Source organism: Puma concolor, chromosome B3 (assembly GCF_028749965.1).
Source record: "Puma concolor isolate L17-30 chromosome B3, mPumCon1.1.hap2, whole genome shotgun sequence".
Classification (NCBI taxonomy): Eukaryota; Metazoa; Chordata; class Mammalia; order Carnivora; family Felidae; genus Puma; species Puma concolor.
This window is the reverse complement of record NC_141672.1, coordinates 18434234-18451733: the sequence shown is the minus strand read 5'-3', so window position 1 is coordinate 18451733 and position 17500 is coordinate 18434234. Positions and strand designations below refer to the sequence as shown.

The following is a 17500-nucleotide window of genomic DNA, read 5'->3' as shown; positions in this document are numbered from 1 at the left end:
AACGTGGGACTTGAACTCACCAACGGCGAGATCATGACCTGAGCCTAAGTTGGAGGCTTAATCGACTGAGTCACCCAGGTGCCCCAGTTCTTTAAGCCATTAGGTATTTGTTGTTGTGTATGACATGGGGTATGGTTCTAACTCAATTTTTTCCTTCATTATAACCAATGTTTTCACTAATTATTGCCTAGCCAAAAATTTCTCAAATTATTTTTGAAATTCTCCCATAAAGTAAATCCCCTTAAACAAATTGATTGGTTTACTTTATTGTTTATTAGTATTGCTGAACCCCCAAACTATAAACACTATAATTTTGTAAAAGTATCTAGTTCATAAATTATTTAAATAAGATATTTGGAGGCCCTGAATGGCTCAGTTGGTTGGGCGCCCAATGTTGGCTCAGGTCATGATCTCAGGGTTTGTGAATTCTAGCCCCACGTTGGGCTCTGTCCTGACAGCTCAGAGCCTGGATCCTGCTTCGGATTCTGCATCTCCCTTTCTCTCTGCCCCTTCCCAGCTCTGTTTCTCCTTCTCAAAAATAAAACAAAAACATAAAATATTAAATAAGATATTGTTTTTATTATGATAAATTATAAAAAATATCTTATACTCTTATATCGTTAAAAAAAAACATAAATTTTGAGACAAATTCCATTATTTCAACCAAAATGGTGAAATTAGAGATGGTGCAGAAGACATAGCAAATTAAAATCAGTTTTGTTTTCTTTCATCATTACACTGAATCATGTCTAGCAAGCCAAGGAAAGCATCGATACATCCTGAATTAATCTGAGTAATACGAATGTCAGTCTGCTGGCTTTCTGGCATTTTCTGTTCAAAAGAATACAGTTTCCTCAATTGCCATTTTTAAAGCTAAGTACACTGAACAGTTTATGGGTCTTTTGTGAATGATTTTATAAATTAACTGTTGAGCCAGACAACTATTGTCATTTCATCAATGATTAAATTTCTCTTAGGGTAACTCTTGACTGAGAATTACAGTCAATATCAGTGGATATTATTCATGTGTGTAATTACGCCAGAGAGACATCCAAAATACATCCTCACTTATCACACCCCATTAATAGTAAAAAGAAAACAAAGCTTTTAAATAAATTTCCTTATTCTTCTTAGAGTACGTGGTTTGGAATAATATATATTTATTGGGATAATTTTGTTATATCAATCAAATACTAAACAGGATATGTTGGGGATATTTTTATTCATTTTTTTCATTCGCTGTCACGTTCCTTTGAAATGCATTACCTGAACAGGTAATATGAGAGAAAAATGCAATCAGATAGTTATCATGATTAACAGATAATTATGCACATTTGCATGGAGAAGAAAATAATCCTAAAAAGATCACTATTTAATGTTAGAGTATTTCTTAACGGTGTAAAAGAGGCTTGGGACACTTAAACTCTCAACATAAACTACTGCTCCGGTAGCCCAAGGGAAATCCTGTGGAAAAGGTCCCAGGTAATAAAGACTTTAGAAAAAAGTAATGAGAAGTTAGGACAAGGGTACACTTAGTTGGTAATTGGATATGAAGAGATATACCCAAAGAACAGAGTGTGTGTCACACCCAGAAGTGTAACTTTATGTACAGAAATACCTTGTTTTCTTGTACTTCACTTTATTGTGCTTTATATATATTATATTTTTTTACAAATTGAATGTTTGTGGCAACTTCATGTGTGGCCAATCTAGATCTGCCATTTTTCCAAGAGTTTTCTCACTTTGTGTTTCTGCATCACATTTTGGTAATTCTCACAGTATGTCTTTTTTATTATCATTTTTGTTACGGTGACCTGTGATCAGTGATTATTCATATTATCTACTGTGATTTTGGGGGGACACCATGAGCTGCGTCCATGTAAGATAGCAAATTTAATTGATAAATGCTGTGTGTGTTCTGACTGCTTCACCGACTGGCCATTCCCCTGTCTCTCCCTCTCCTCAGGCTTCCCTGTTCCCTGAGAAACAACATTATTGGATTTAGGCCAGTGAATAACCCTACAATGGCCTCTAAGCGTACAGGTGAGAGGAAGAGTCACATATCTCTCACTTTAAATCAAAAGCTAGAAATGATTAAGCTCAGTGAGGAAACCATGTTGAAAGTCTAGATAGGTCAAAGCTAGGTCTCTTGTGCCAAACACTTAGCCACTTTATGATTGAAAAGGAAAAGTTATTGAAGGAAATTAAAAGTGCTGTTCCAGGGACAACATGAACGATAAGAAAGCAAAATAGTCTTATTGCTACTATGGTGAAGGTTTTAGTGGTCTGGGTAGAAGATCAAACCAGCCACCATGTTCCCTTAACCAAAAACCTAATCCAGAGCAAGTCCCCAACTCTATTTCTGTGAAGGCTGAGAGAGGAGAGGAAATGGCAGAAGAAAAGTTTGAAGCTGGCAGAGGTTGGTTCATGAAGTTCAAAGAAAGACGCCACCTCCATAGCATAAAAGTGCAAAGTGAACCAGCAGGCGTTGACATAGAAGTTACAGCAAGTTATCCAGAAGATCTAGCTAAGATATTTAATGAAGGTGGCTACACTAAACAACACCTTTTCAATGTAGCTGAAACAGTCTTCTGTTAGCCAAAGGTGCCATCTAGGACTTTCATAGCTAGAGAGGAGAAGTCAATGCCTGGCTTAAATGTTTCAAAGGGCAGGCTGATTCTCTTCTTAGGGACCAGTGCAGGTGGTGACTTTAAGTTGAAGTCAATACTTACTGACCATTCCAAAAAATCCTAGGGCCTTTAAGAATTATGCTAAATATACTCAGCCCCTGCTGTATTCTATAAATAGATCAATAAAAGCTGAACAAGAGTGCATCTGTTTACAGCACGGTTTACTGAATATTTTAAGCACACTGTTGGAGAACTACTGCTCAGGAGGAAAAGAGAAAAAAAAAAGATTTCTTTCAAAATATTACTTCTCACTGACAATGTACCTGTCATCGAAGAGCTCTGATGGAGATGCACAATGAGATTAATGTTGTTTTCATACCAGCTAAGATAATATCTATTCTGCAGCCCATGGATCAAGGAATAATTTCAACTTCCAAGTCTTGTTATTTTAGAAATACATTTCAGGGGCACCTGTGTGGCTCAGATGGTTAAGCGCCCGACTTCTGCTCAGGGCATGGTTTTGCAGTTCATGAGTTTGAACTCTGTGTCAGGCTCTGTGCTGACAGCTTGGAGCCTGGAGCCTGCTTCAGATTCTGTGTCTCCCTCTCCCTCTGTCTCTCCCCCACTCTCACTCTGTCTCTCTCTCAAAAGTAAATAAACATTAAAAAAATTAAAACAAAACAAGAATTACATTTCATAAGGCTATAGCTACTATTCCTCTGATGCACCTGGGAAAAGTAAATTAAAACCTTCTGGAAAGGATTCACCATTCTAGATGCCATTAAGCACATTCATGATTCATGGGAAGAGGTCAAAATATTAGCATTGATAGGAGTTTAGAAGAAGTTGGTTCCAACCCTCGTGGATGACTTCAAAGGGTTCGAGACCTCAGTGAAGGAAGTCACTGCTGATGTGGTGGAAATAGCAAGAGAATTAGAATGAGACGATGGGACTCAATCACTGCAATTTCATGATGAAATTTTAGGAGATGAGGAATTGCTGCTTGTGGATGAGTAAAGAAGGTGTTTTCCTGAGATGGTATCTACTGGTGGTGAAGAATTTGGGAAGATTGTTGAAATGACAACCAAGGAGTTAGAATATTACATAACCAGAGTTGATAAAGCAGCTGTAGGCTCTGAAAGGATGGACCCCAACTTTGAAAGAAGTCCTACTGTGGGTTAAATACTATCAAACAGCATCACAAGCTACAGAGAAATCATTTGTGAAAGGAAAAGCCAATCAACATGGCACCCTTCATTGTTGTCTTCTTTTAAGTCACTCCAACCTTCAGCATCCACTACACTGACTAGTCAACAACCACCAACAGGGAGGCCTGACCCTCCACGAGCAAAAGGATTAATACTCACCGAAAGGTCAGATGATGGCTAGCATTTTTTATCAATAAAGTACTTTTTAAAGTTTATTTACTTATTTTTGAGAAAAAGAACCAGTGTGGGAGGGGCAGAGAGAGGAGGGGACAGATGATCCAAAGCTGGCTCTGTGCTGACAGCAACGAGCCCAGTGCAGGGCTCAAACATACAAACCGAGAGATCGTGAACCGAGCCGAAGTCGGATGCTTAACCTATTGAGCCACCCAGGCGCCCCAGCACTAAAGTATTTTTTTAATTAAGGTATATACATTGGCTTTTTAGACATAATATTATTGCACACTTAGGGAGACTACAGTGGAATGCAAACATAACTTTTATGTGCATTGGGAAACCAGAACATTATTTGACTCACTTTATTGTAATATTTGCTTCATGTGGTGATCCAGAACTGAATGCACGATATCTCCGATGTGGGAATGTGGGGCAAGCTGAGGGCAAAGTACAGGCTAACAGCACCCCCGCCTCCCCCACCAGGTGGGATATGTGTGATGTTCCTCGGCCACTCACTCCTGGCTGCCCAAGAACAGGGGAAAGGAGAGAAAGCGAATGGTTGACTGATAGAGATCACAGTCATGTAGGACAGGAGTCTCCTTCAGTTTATGGGTCATTTGGTAAACTGCAAGAAAAAAAGCAATTTTATCCATAGCCTGATCTCCAGAAACCTATAGACTCCATTTCCTGGAGCCCTAATATCACCCTCATCGAGGGGTAAGGAGGGTTAAGTGCTTGCCGTGGTGATGTGGGAAACTAAGGCAAATGAAAAATTTAATTCCCTTACTGCCTATAGCCCACTGACAAGTCCTTGAAACAGGCAGAGTGACCTCCATCTAGGAGCTCAGCTGCCTCGATGCTGACACTTTGCTAGGGGCAAAAGGGAATCTTGACTTAACATCATTCTGACCCCCCAGGATCATTTAAGTCTACTTTAACATATAAAAATTCCTTTGGAAACTTCCTTTATCTCAACGGCCCCCAGATATATGCTGGCAATCATACTCCAAGCTTATGCCCCCCCTGATATACATCTGAAGGGTTTTGTGACTGAGGTTTTACTAAATGGTAATAAATGGTGTTTTCCTAACAGCATCTAGCTCCTCCAGGTCCTGGAAACTTTGCTTCCAAAATTCCTTAGAGACTCACACTATCCCTAACCCCCTCCCAGCCTGAGGGTGTATAATCGGTTACCTGTCACAACCCCAGTGCAGCTCTTTCTGCCCACAGGTCCTGTCCCCATGCTTTAATAAAATCACCTTTTTGCCCCAAAGATGTCTTGGCCATTGGCTCCGCACCACCCCACCATCACCTCAAAACCCCATCATCTCCAAGGTAGAGTACACTTTTCTTGTAGAGATACAATAAATGGCCCCTTCCATAAGACATATGGCAAGATACAGGGAAGGGTGCCACCACCAAGGTCAGTAATTGCATCTCTGTGACCTGTGCTTCCATTCCCACCCCACTCGCCCTTTTTCTCTCTGCTTCTTACAACACATCTTCTCTGCTGCTGACTCTGCTTTCTTCTTTCACTCAAAGGGTCTCTAGTGATTATATGGGGTACACCTGTACAATCCAGAATTCTCTCTCCATCTCTGTCTCAAGATCCTTAATTCATATCTATATCTATGAAGTCCCTTTGGCCATGTACAGTAACACATTCCCAGATCCCAGGGATTAACATTTGGGTATCTTTGGAGGGCCATTAGTCTGCTTGGAAACAGAAGTTTTCTACTCTTCGATTATTTCAGCCAAAGCCAGTTTCAGTTGTTGGCAATGAAGAACCATAATTAAAACACTAGTATTTCTAAAAGTGTGTTCAATGTACCCGAAGATGGCCTCAGATGTACTGAATAGGACTGTTTGAAAGTGGACCAGTGAATATGCCTTTTTTTTTTTTTTTTGGTTTGTTTTGCCAAGTAATTCTTATGCATGGTAAATATCTGCATCCATGATTTTAATGTTGTGTTTATATGAGAATAAATTTTAAGTGTTCTTCTCTTTCAAGAATACCCCTGTGGTTCTTATTCCCAGTTTAAAGCAAAACGGTTTAGTAGGCAGTGGGACTTAATGGGAAAAGGCTGGGCTTTGGAACCAGACTTCAGTTTGAATTTTGGGTCTCATACTTTTCAGCCACAACTCTTCTGAGCTCTATCCATTCACACTTAAGGTTGACCAAATCCCGTTCCCTCTAATCAGAATTTTCTTATCCACATGCAAAGCAGTATCATTGATTTTAATAAACTAATGTAAAGGTGGAATAAGATATTTGTATAACAAATAATAGTGCCTAGAACATGGTTAGTGTACAAAGAAAAAGTTTCCCTGTCAAAATGCAGCACAATGTGTATATCCATAAACAAGTAACTCCCGTGTTAACTTAAGATATTGCTTAATGTTCCTTTTACTGGTCCCAGAATTTTGCATTTTCTGATTTTCCTTTAGTCAGCACCGAGCCATGGGCATTATGTCAACCCCTCCTTCCTGTCCAGATGTCCTTTCTCTCCACAGTTTTACTTCAACAACTTCCGGATGCAGCCCTGTTGCCTGTTGATTTTTGTTCGGGTTTTGTGATTAAGAGGTTGTGGCATGTTAATCTCTGTAAAGTATTTCTCTGTGGACTTTTCCAGACAGCCCCTCTTTCATCTGGACCTCCTTTAGCCTTCAAAGGCACCATTCAGGGCCAAATCTGAGGTAGGTTTAAGGCCTGGAGTAAATCACGTTGGGAGGCCCCTTCTTTCTGGTTAAAAGGAGAAAAGGAGAAATGATAAGATATAGGGAAAGGTCTCTAATGCTTGAGAAGAATGAAGGCGAAGGCATCAATATTCCAGGTGTCTGGCTTCTGTGCCCTTTAAAATTTGTGATTTATATCTACTATGGCGCTCTTTGAGGTTCAGAACTGTATAATTGTCAAATATTTTAATAAATAACCAATTCATATTGCAGTATTTCTGATGGCATTTTTAGAAAACAGTCAGCAATTTTCATATTTTTCCTCCAAAAATTATTTCAGAGTAAGTCTTAAATTATTATCACTACTAAAAACTAACATACTCATTTATAGTTGGCATCAGATGAGCTTATTTTTATAAAGAGCAACTGAACTATATTAGCATTAGAGAAAAGACTCAATCACATTGCAATAATACACCCAGCAAAATAAGTAAAACATCTGGTCAAACAGCTGTATTTTGATGTATATAAGCCATAAAATTAAATTAACTAATTTTTGTGACTGATTTTCCTCTCCTTGCTTAAAAATATTGATCATAACTCCATTTGCTTTGGAAAATGGATTTCCTATTTTCTTTGGAATACATATGTATGTGGATTTCAGCATCTGTGTCTATATTAGGGAATGGCGATAAGGATACCCTATCCGGTAGGTCACTGCAGTTGAGAGTTTTCGGATCAGACTCAGATAACAGAATGCTAGATATATCACAGAAATTCACTCACCTACACTATTTAAAATACTTAATAACTCTCTTGGACAATATATAACTAAAGTCAGTCTCTTTGTGCCTCTGAAAACAAGTAATCTAAACCAGCTTCTAAAAAGTAAGGTTACTGTCATCCCCTCTACTGTTGCCCAGTTGGAATTAAAAGATGATATTTTTGGTCAGTATTTATAGAACTATTCATTTTAAATCCTCTAATTAATTACCTCCACTTTCATGATCCTTATGTGCATATGAAATACTCACAAAATAGTAACAATGATTTCAAAACCTCTGTCCCTCGGCGTCTTACCTTGTGGAGAAATGACACAAATTATTAGTTTCCACTCTTAAAAGGATAAGAGGGACACCTGGGTGGCTCAGTAGGTTAGGCATCTGACTCTTGATTTTGGCTCAGGTATGACCTCACTGTCCTGAGATTGAGCCCTACATGGGGCTCCATGCTGACCACACAGAGCCTTCTTGGGATTCTCCCTCTCTCTCTGCCCTTCTCCCACTTGCATGCATGCTCTCTCTTTCAAAATAAATAAAATAAAATAAAACTTTTAAAAAGGACAAGAGCCACCTCTTTTAAAAATTGAAAATAGAGCTATGAAGCTAATGCAAATTTATATATGTATAAAGTATAAATAATGTATATATAAATGTATATGTGTGTCTGTGTGTATATATATGTGTGTGTGTGTGTGTATATATATATATAATTGACAGTCATTCGTGCTTTTAATATTTTCTTTCATTCTAAAAGTTCCCCTTCTCCATCTTTCTGGAACATAAGAGAATACATATATTATTTTTTTTTTTATTTTTTTAATTTTTTTTTCCAACGTTTATTCATTTTTGGGACAGAGAGAGACAGAGCATGAATGGGGGAGGGGCAGAGAGAGAGGGAGACACAGAATCGGAAACAGGCTCCAGGCTCTGAGCCATCAGCCCAGAGCCCGACGCGGGGCTCGAACTCACGGACCGCGAGATCGTGACCTGGATGAAGTCGGACGCTTAACCGACTGCGCCACCCAGGCGCCCCTAGATATTATTTTTAAAACCCAATAAGTTCTTTCCTCGACTTGATGTTGATTTGCTTCCTCTTAAATTATTCAATATTAAGCACCTGCCATATGCCCAACATGGTACTGGAGACACAGAAAAGGTCACAGACAAATTTCTTGCTCTTGGAAAAAAAAAACAACAAAAACATAATTTCCTTCCATTCTGAGCCACTGATTCCTTCGGAAGTTACTAACACCTTGTGTCATTAGGTTGTAAAGAATTTACTCCAGACAGGATAGAGAAAAGTTACTATTCTTCTTTTCTTTAATGTGACACTTCCAGGGTCTGTCATATCCTGTAATTTTCCATTTTCCTGAAACACGAATTGTAATCCTAAACTGCCAGGCAAGTGTGAGAAGGATTCACTTTCCTAGTAAATATGAGCAGAGGGGGTATGATGTGAATGGTGTGTGTTTGCAGAAGAAGAGAAAGAACATCTACTTTATATTTCACTACACTGAAACAGACAGAAAATGGGGTGGGGGCCATATTTACCATATCCTTTCTCCCTAAAGCTAGGAGAACGGCGTCATATTAAGTGCCACCCTAATGAAAAGAGAGAGTTTGGACCACTGGCCAAGATACGGCTGGTTTACTGGTGTGGAGTGAATGCAGAAGGTGTTGGCAGCAATGGCGAGGGAGGGAAGGGCTAGTGGCCCACAGAGTACCAGTTCTCAGGGGAGGGGATTGAGGGAGAGGAAGATCCAACAAGGCTGTCAGAGGGAAGACATCTGCATCTCATAGGTTTTTGTTTTCTCAGCGCTGCTGCCTTTGAGGGTGTGTATGCACTTAAGCTTATGTTTTAGCATATAATCTCATCTAAAAATGCAGTAGGATTAGTATCCATGGATTCAGGAGTTTCCTTAGATGTCAGGGGTCTACTCTACTAGATTCTGGTCCTGTCTTTCAAACGGCCTTTGACAGGTGGGTACACTCACCCATCAAACGGATTTCTCAACTTTATTAAAATGTAATCTGTCACTGTTTTTACTCTGGAAAATTTACACAGGCATGCATTTACACTTCGTCTTTCCACCACAAGCTCAATTTTAGGAGACAGAAACGAATTTGTCAACACTTTTCGAATGAAGGAATACATACAAAATGCATCGCCCTTAACACAACGATAAAAAGGAGATGAGGAAGAAAAGGTGAAATATGAAAATACATTGTAACTGTTGTTGGCAAAGAAAAAAGATGAAAATGTCGCAAAAAAATAATAGCATACTCAAGATTTGAGATCTAAGTGATGAATCCTGTATTTCCAAGTGGAGGAAATGGCCTCCGTGCTAGCAGCAAATAACTGGGCCTTCTGTTATTTGTTGAGCAAATTACTGGGAGCTGAAAAATAAGAGGCATGCAAAATCACCTTACAGCTGACTTGTTCAGCAAAGTTCAGTGGATGTAAGGGGTGAAAGCTGTACCTGGCAAGAAATAAGAGAAATTCAGCAGGCTAAAAAAAATGCTGCCTCCCACTGCTGCCTATTAAATAAGTCTTACAATATTGTCAGTGGCACCTGGGTTTTACTCAAAGTCAGGGAGAGAAAATGGAATATTGGCAGATTAAAGCAATAGTCGTGCTGAAAATGTAAACACACGTACAGAGATACACACATGCACACACACACATACACACACACACACACACACACACACACACACACACACACACACACACAGAGTATGTAATTTTTTTCATTTGTTTCTCTTCAGGCAAATTAGAGTGTGGACTTCCTGGCTAATTACCCTTATCCTGACTCCCAGAGAGCCGACCGCCTTCTCAATAACTTACAGGTGACTTATTATTTTTTTTTCCCCTGCCAGTTCTGCTCTGTGTTTAAATCAAAAAGGCAGATAACCCATTTGTATCAAATTATGCATGACAGTTTGGGGAGTGGGTTATATACTTCTAGGAGAGGCACAAACCCCAAGCTGTTGCATTTCATTACCCACATGGCTCTCGGTTCCGGAGGCAAGGGTTTTTGTAGTGTTTAAAGATAATTTCTTGCAAGTCTGTTGGCCTCATTGTGAAGAATTCAGAGATTTAAAGGGGTTGTAAAAAGTATACCTCCCAAACATGCTATCTGTTCCTTGAATTTGGAGGAACAGAGAACAGCAAAAGACGAAACAACAGAAACAAAACAAAACAACAGAAATCACAGTGTGTGAAACATCTACAGTCGTTCTGCAAATTGTGGAATTGTCTCTTTCTCCACATTTAACAGTTACTTTTTTAAAAATTTTTTAATGTTTATTTTTGAGAGAGAGAGAACACGAGCGGAGAAGGGGCAGAGAGAGAGAGTGACACAGAATCCGAAGCAGGTTCCAGGCTCTGAGCTGTCAGCACAGAGCCGGAAGCATGGCATGAACCTCAAGATCATGACCTGAACCAAAGTCAGACTCCCAACCAACTGAGTCACCCAGGTGCCCCAAGTTTATTATTATTTTTTATTATATATATATATATATACTTTTTTTTTTTTTTTTTTTTTTTGAGAGAGAGAGAGACACACACACAACATGTGAGCAGGGAAGGGGCAGAGAGAGAAAATCCCAAGCAGGCTCTGCACTGTCAGCTCAGAGCCTGATGCAGGGCTCAAACACAAGAACTGTGAGACCATGACCTGAGCTTAAATCAGGGGTCTGATGCTTAACCAACTGAGCCATCAGGCCCCCCTCAGCAGTTGCTTTTGACTATCATGTGAGGTTATAGATATACATGATCAACTAGTGTTGTTGGGATCATCTTTCAAAGCTGGATGTATTACTTCCTTAGTTTCTGGGCATCAGAGTAACCAGGCTGGGATTAGGGAGGAGAGTGTCCAGTTCATGGCAGATAGCTTAGGCCATATGGTAATATATGCAACCTCTACCAGAGCCAGAATTTTGTTTCAAAGGAAAAAAGTGTGTGCCCGAGAATGCATAGTTTTGCCCCGTAAATCAAAAACTTTAAGCTGCCTTTATTGAGCCATTTGATCTGTTATAGAACAGGCTGGTTTTGTAAGGATGAAGGATAAGGGCTGCTTGTACTTTGGCCAAAATCAGTTGCAGATAGTTCTCTGGTCTTGGGACACACCCAGAGTTGACGGCCTTCTGGTCACCTGGAAAATTTAACAAATCTGCTTACCCCAATATGGTACATATTGGACGCAAAAGCGAGTGGCCATTTCATAAAAATAAAAGGTAAAAAAGGCAGCAAAGAGTTCTTTACCTTCTGCTAGTGTCCCGATACATCCCAGATGACTTGATCCGTAGAAACCTCAAGAACAGTAAGCATCTCTATTTGCATGGATTTGATCTCCCACCCACTTGAATGTATTTGAGACACCTAATTCTTCTTGTTCTCCAAATCCAGTTAACGTGATACTTTCAGCGATGTGGATCTGGAGGCAGTTTTATGGATCGGGAAGTGATCAGGTTCTCCCCCAACTGAATTGTGTCTCAGAGCCGGAGGGCTGAGATAATCCCGTGGCAAAACAATGGAAGTATATGTTCCTTCAAAATGACAACAAAGTAGATGTAGAGAAAAGAGTACAGTTCAGATCAATAAATACATGCCAGGTATCGAGCTTTTAGTCATTTGCTGCATGAGCTCCAGTTGAAGTCTTTATCTGATTACGTTCATTGATAGTCCTCTGCTAGTCTCCAAAACTTATCTACTCCTGCACATGTTGAGCTGGAGAGCTAGAAGGGATGTGAGCAGAATCAGTGCCTTTGTAAATGTCACATCTTTGATGGTGGTGGGAATGTCTGTGATTCCACTAGGAATGCAATTATTCTTATTTTTGTTGCCATTTAAAGGAAGTTCCAGAAGCTTCTATATGAGCTTTCCTATCAAAACAGCCTGCAGTCCAGGAAGCTAATGTAGAAGCCTGTCAGTTGCCAAGGGCATATTTTGGCTACGCGTTCAAGAACTGGGAAAGTAAGCATGTGAATTTCTGGATCTTACAGGCTCTATGATATAGACAGATATCACAATGCCATTTATTACTACCCTTTATGAGTTGTGTCACTGGATCACAGCAACTGCCTACACACCCAGCCATTAGATGCCCAGAGCCACAGGCAGAAAAAAAAAAATAATAATCCACAGTTTTCTGAGTTGTTTCCCCCGTCTTCTTCCTTAAGGAAGAAATATTTACAGAACTAGTATGATTTGCAGGTGTAACAGTTAACTCCTCAAAGTTATCAGGTTTCTTCTTTAAGAGTCTGTGAGTCCATGAAATAAGTTAGGAATAGAAATTGGGTGAGAAGTCACAAGTCCCTACCATGGTTGGTTATAGAAGTCAGGTAGGACGTGAGTGGGATGGATGCCCATCTGTTTTTGCTCTTCGGGTCCCATGATCAGTCAAGCACCGTCAAATACCTTGCATTTCACACCATTCAGATGACTATGGCAGACTGCTGCCTCGCAAGACCCCGCCCTTAATAGCCCTCTGAAAGTTATACTGTCTGTGTCTCCACACCTCTGCTATCCTCTCACTCCCATTCTACTGGGGAGATCATATCAACTGTCCCTTCTCCCACCAGCTACTAAAATAATTTTTTAGGACTGCTTGCACTCCCCTCCCCAGTGTGTTTCCAAAGGCCTTGGGGTAAGGGGACTTTCTAGGTCCTTTGTGAATCAGAGTTTGCTTGAGTGGAAGACTGAACAAGAAATTTTCACTCACTTATTTTAATCTCCACAGTCTTTGGATTCCTTACTCTGGAATCTACCCCAGTTTTTTGTCATGTCAGTGCTCTCATGGGGTGCTATGGAGTCCGGGTTTTAGCTGCTAATTCAATACGTGGGATCTAGAATTTTTGGTAAGTGCACCTATGTGGCTAAAGTCAGCTTAATCGGGGGCGCCTGGGTGACTCAGACGGTTAAGTGTCCAACTCCTGATTTTGGCTCAGGTCATGATCTCACAGTTCCTGAGTCCCAGCCCTGCATCAGGCTCTGTGCTGACAGTGTGGAGCCTGTTTAGGATTCTCTCTCTCTCTCTCTCTCTCTCTCTCTTTCTTTCTCTCTCTCTCTCTCTGCCCCTCCCCTGCTCATGTTTTCTTTTTCTCAAAATAAATTTTAAAAATAATAATAAAATAATAAAGTCAGTGTAATCTAAAATATACTGTTCCTTTCTCCTTCATCAAGGACTCCCAAGATCTATTTCAGGTACTCATTGGAACTTTGTAAATTAAATTAACCTTTTGTGATGTAAAGTTCGTTTGCTGGATAAACTGGGAGCTGATTCTAGTCATAGAAATGGAAACAAAGGGACAAGAAAGGGGAGGAGGGCCCACAAGAAAATGTGTTTCATGTTGCCAAGTAACTCCATCAGCTGAGGAAGGCGTAAGTGTCTTCAAGGAAGACAGAGGTTCTTTGGAGGAAGGCAGTTTAGGGATGATGGGGCAGTGCGGTATCTCAAACCCAGTGCCTTATGCCTCATCACTCTGTCTGTTTCAGAATCCTATTCTTTTCTGATTAGTGTGTTTACTTTTACAAAAGATATTTAGGAGACTGAATTTGACGCATTTTGGAATGCAGCAACGCTTAGGCTTGACATGCCGTTTAGATTTTCATTATTTTAGTTGTGCAGCTGCTAAAAATTAGTGTTTCTTTATCATCAGTCCTGGAAAATTCCCAGGTTTTAGTTATTATTCCCTTACCAAATATTCAAGGATCAGAGCATGTCATTCTGTCTCTCTCTCTCTCTCTCTCTCTCTCCCTCTCTATGTAGTGCTATTCCCAGCAGACAGTCCATATTCAGTTCTCAACATTTTACGTTCTTCCTACTGTTCTTATAGTAGTGACCACTTTCCTCCAAGCCAAGCCTCAGTGAGCACTTCATTTCTGACTACTAATTTACTCTTCCATCTAATATCCCTGCCCTGATTGTTAAATGAATTTTCACCTAGCCAGATAACCAGTACCAGATTCTCTGATTTCCCTGACGATATCTCCCCTGCGTCTCACACTCTGCCGATATCTATGCCAGTCAGGATTCTGTAATGATGAAATCAGAAACGAACCCCTGAGAAAGAGAACCCTTGAGAAAGAAACTAGACATGTTAGAGGTAGGGTGACCAACTCATGATGGTTTGTCCAGGACTCTCCCAGTTTTAGCCCTGAAAGTCCCAGGTCCTGGGAGATCCCTCAGTCCTGGGCAAACTGGAAAGATAGTCACCCTACCTGGCGTGCTGTAGTAACACTTCAAGTCATGCCACAGAGTAGCCTGGCTATGTCACACTGTCTCCAACACTGGATCTTAGAAACTGTCGGGGCATCTGGGTGGCTCAGTTCATTAAGCACTCGACTCTTGGTCCTGATTTGGCAGTTTGTGAGTTCGAGCCCCACACTGGGCTCTGAAATCACGGAGCCTGCTTGGGATTTCTCTAGCCCTCTTTCTCTGCCTCTACCCGGCTTGTTCTCACTCTCTCCAAAAATAAATAAATCAATTGAAAATAAAATACCATCACTGGTTCCACTGTGACGACTGTGTCTTGAAATTACCCCGCTGCCAGAATTCTAATTAGTCCCACCAAGTCTTTTTTGGCCTTGCTGCAGATCCAATATCCAGATCCAGAGCATCCGTATTGGTCTCCACTAACTACCAAGGGTCAGCTTTTGCAGGATTTGCGGCTTCTTCTCTCTGGAGGCCCAGCTCTTGGATGCCATTAGGACTTTTGTGACGCTACAAGGAAAGAAAAGGGGGGAGACAAATTGCATTAGAACACTGAGTAAACAATAAGATGGGTCAAGGAACGGAAACCAAAAGAATGCTGGGTCATAAAAAACTCATACAAGAAGGTGATATGTAAAAAAACATCGGAAAATGAGGAAGCTTTGGACATCATTTTGTCACACAGCTATAAGAACGGACAACATATAGTATAGATGATAAATGAGCACACGGATGGACTGACTAGCGTTTACCAGCCAAAGCAAATCCCCCAAAGGATCAGGATGTGAGGTGCTCAAACTAAATCATTGACATCATGGGTCCACTTATTTTGGCAGCATTTGGTAATGTTATTTTCAATGAATATTGGTGAAAGATTTAAGGGAAATTAGAATATAAAATTAAAATTCAATTGGAGAGAATAACTTTTGCTGGTATAACTTTTTGGAAACATTGAGTCTGAATTCTGATTAGAAGGTATGATAGATAAGCCAACAAAATGCCAGTCAGCTTGAAAACGCTCCTTTCTCAGTTCCACGGAGATCTGTCTCTACTATATTGTGTACGTACATTTTCACTTCTTTGACGTTCTGTTGTCACATGGTGCTAGAAGACTGGACAGGGAAATTAAAAAAAAAAAAAAGTCATTGAAAGCCTTTCTGTTCTTTCTGAACTTCTAATTAGTTTCTCTGGAGTTATCATGCTCCTGGTCAGGCTGAATGAATTGTGGGTGATAAGAAATAACCTCCCTAAACAGCTTAGTTGTGGCTTCCTAAACTGAAATATGATAGTGACTATGACATAAACAGTATCATCAAAAACTCAGACAAAAATACTAAGGCTCAGTCTTCACACATTCCATTTGGAAGACTTTTTTGTTGTTGACTTCAGGGGAAAATAGTGTAAATAGAACAATTAAAATGGCGTCCAGGGTAGTAATGAAAATAAAATCTATATCTATACAAGTCTGTTTGAAATTTCAAAACTGGGCAATCTTTTTAAACTGCATGAAGATATAATGTAATATGTATTCGGTTTTAACAAAATAAGCTTCTTCAATCATGAAATAAGAAGGAATATTAATAGAACAAAGATGACCTAATGACTTTAAATCTTACACTTTCCTACTCAATGGATTTTGTAATGAGAGTCTGATAATCCCAGCTCAACATTTTCAACCATGGAGTCCAGGTCAGAAGAAAGATTGCTCTATAATCTTTTCAAACATTCATGTGGATGTTTATTAGATCTTTTAGTTGTCATGGCCACTGTGTTCTCTGTTGCTGACCTCCAGCTCATATCTGAGAGATGTAGGTGAAATTTTGTTATAAATTGGCTTCAACCTTTGCCTGGGAGGACCAAAGGTGTTTATAAATAGCTGTTCTATAGGTGCCTCCTGCACTGAGCTCCAGAAAGATGTGCATTTATTAGCTCACTCACCGTGTGCATTTTTAAATGAAATACTGGAGAGAAGTGTAAGACATCAAGTGTGTGGCCAAGCCATTAATAGGCCCACAGCACAGGCCACATTTCCTTTTCATCAAATCCGACAGCTTTAGGGTCTACTATATCATGGCCTACTTTGAAAGAGTTGCACCTATTCAGGCTGAATTAAAGGTTACAAATATCAACGTGTAACTCATCAACTGGTAAATAACCCATCATCAATCAACCAATTCATATGTCATACTTACGTGGGCACATCAGGTTTCACTTGTTTCCCCCTTCTTAACAGAGGAATCAATATTGTTCCTTGATGTGGTAAAAATACTAATGAGGAAGGCAAGAAATAATATGCTAAATGTTTTTCCTTCATTAATCCTCAGAGCAGTTACTAAATTAATCTTGTAAGCATTCAGTGTAACAATGGTTGTGTTTACCAGACAATGCTGCAGGTCAGTTTTGTGAGCTTATTTTGTTTGCTGGGAAAATTCAGATTCATTTTACTTTCATGTAAAAATAAACTGTTTTAGAATGATTATGTGGGCAACAATATACAAAAAATAAATATAGGTAAGAAAAATAATGGCTAGAGTCTGTTTTATTTTAACAGGCTTAGCATGAGGAAAAAAAATAAAGCATGGAGAAAGTGAAACTTTGCTCAAAGGGAGACTTTAATTCTTGAAATCAGAGTAAAATGTATGATTTCTTTGCCACGAACTTATATTTTGATACCTTACTTTCAGTGAAAGCTTTCTAGTGAGGCATCTTGGAGATACTCTTCTTCAACTTTGAAAGTTTTATTAGCATTCTTCTTTTACATTAAAAGCCAATAGGTATGTGTTTCCTAAATCCTAATGTACCAGTAAGTCTCT

The 17500-nt window shown here is 39.7% G+C and overlaps 1 long non-coding RNA gene across 6 annotated transcripts in view; it reads left to right on the top strand.

The window, feature by feature from the left end:
• LOC147579786 (uncharacterized) overlaps positions 1 to 17500 on the top strand; it is a 494570-nt gene that overhangs the window by 130369 nt on the left and 346701 nt on the right. For all 6 annotated transcript variants that reach the window (XR_015252119.1, XR_015252118.1, XR_015252116.1 and 3 more), the window contains one exon: positions 10240 to 10320. This is a non-coding gene — a long non-coding RNA (uncharacterized LOC147579786). The remainder of the gene's footprint in view (positions 1 to 10239; positions 10321 to 17500) is intronic.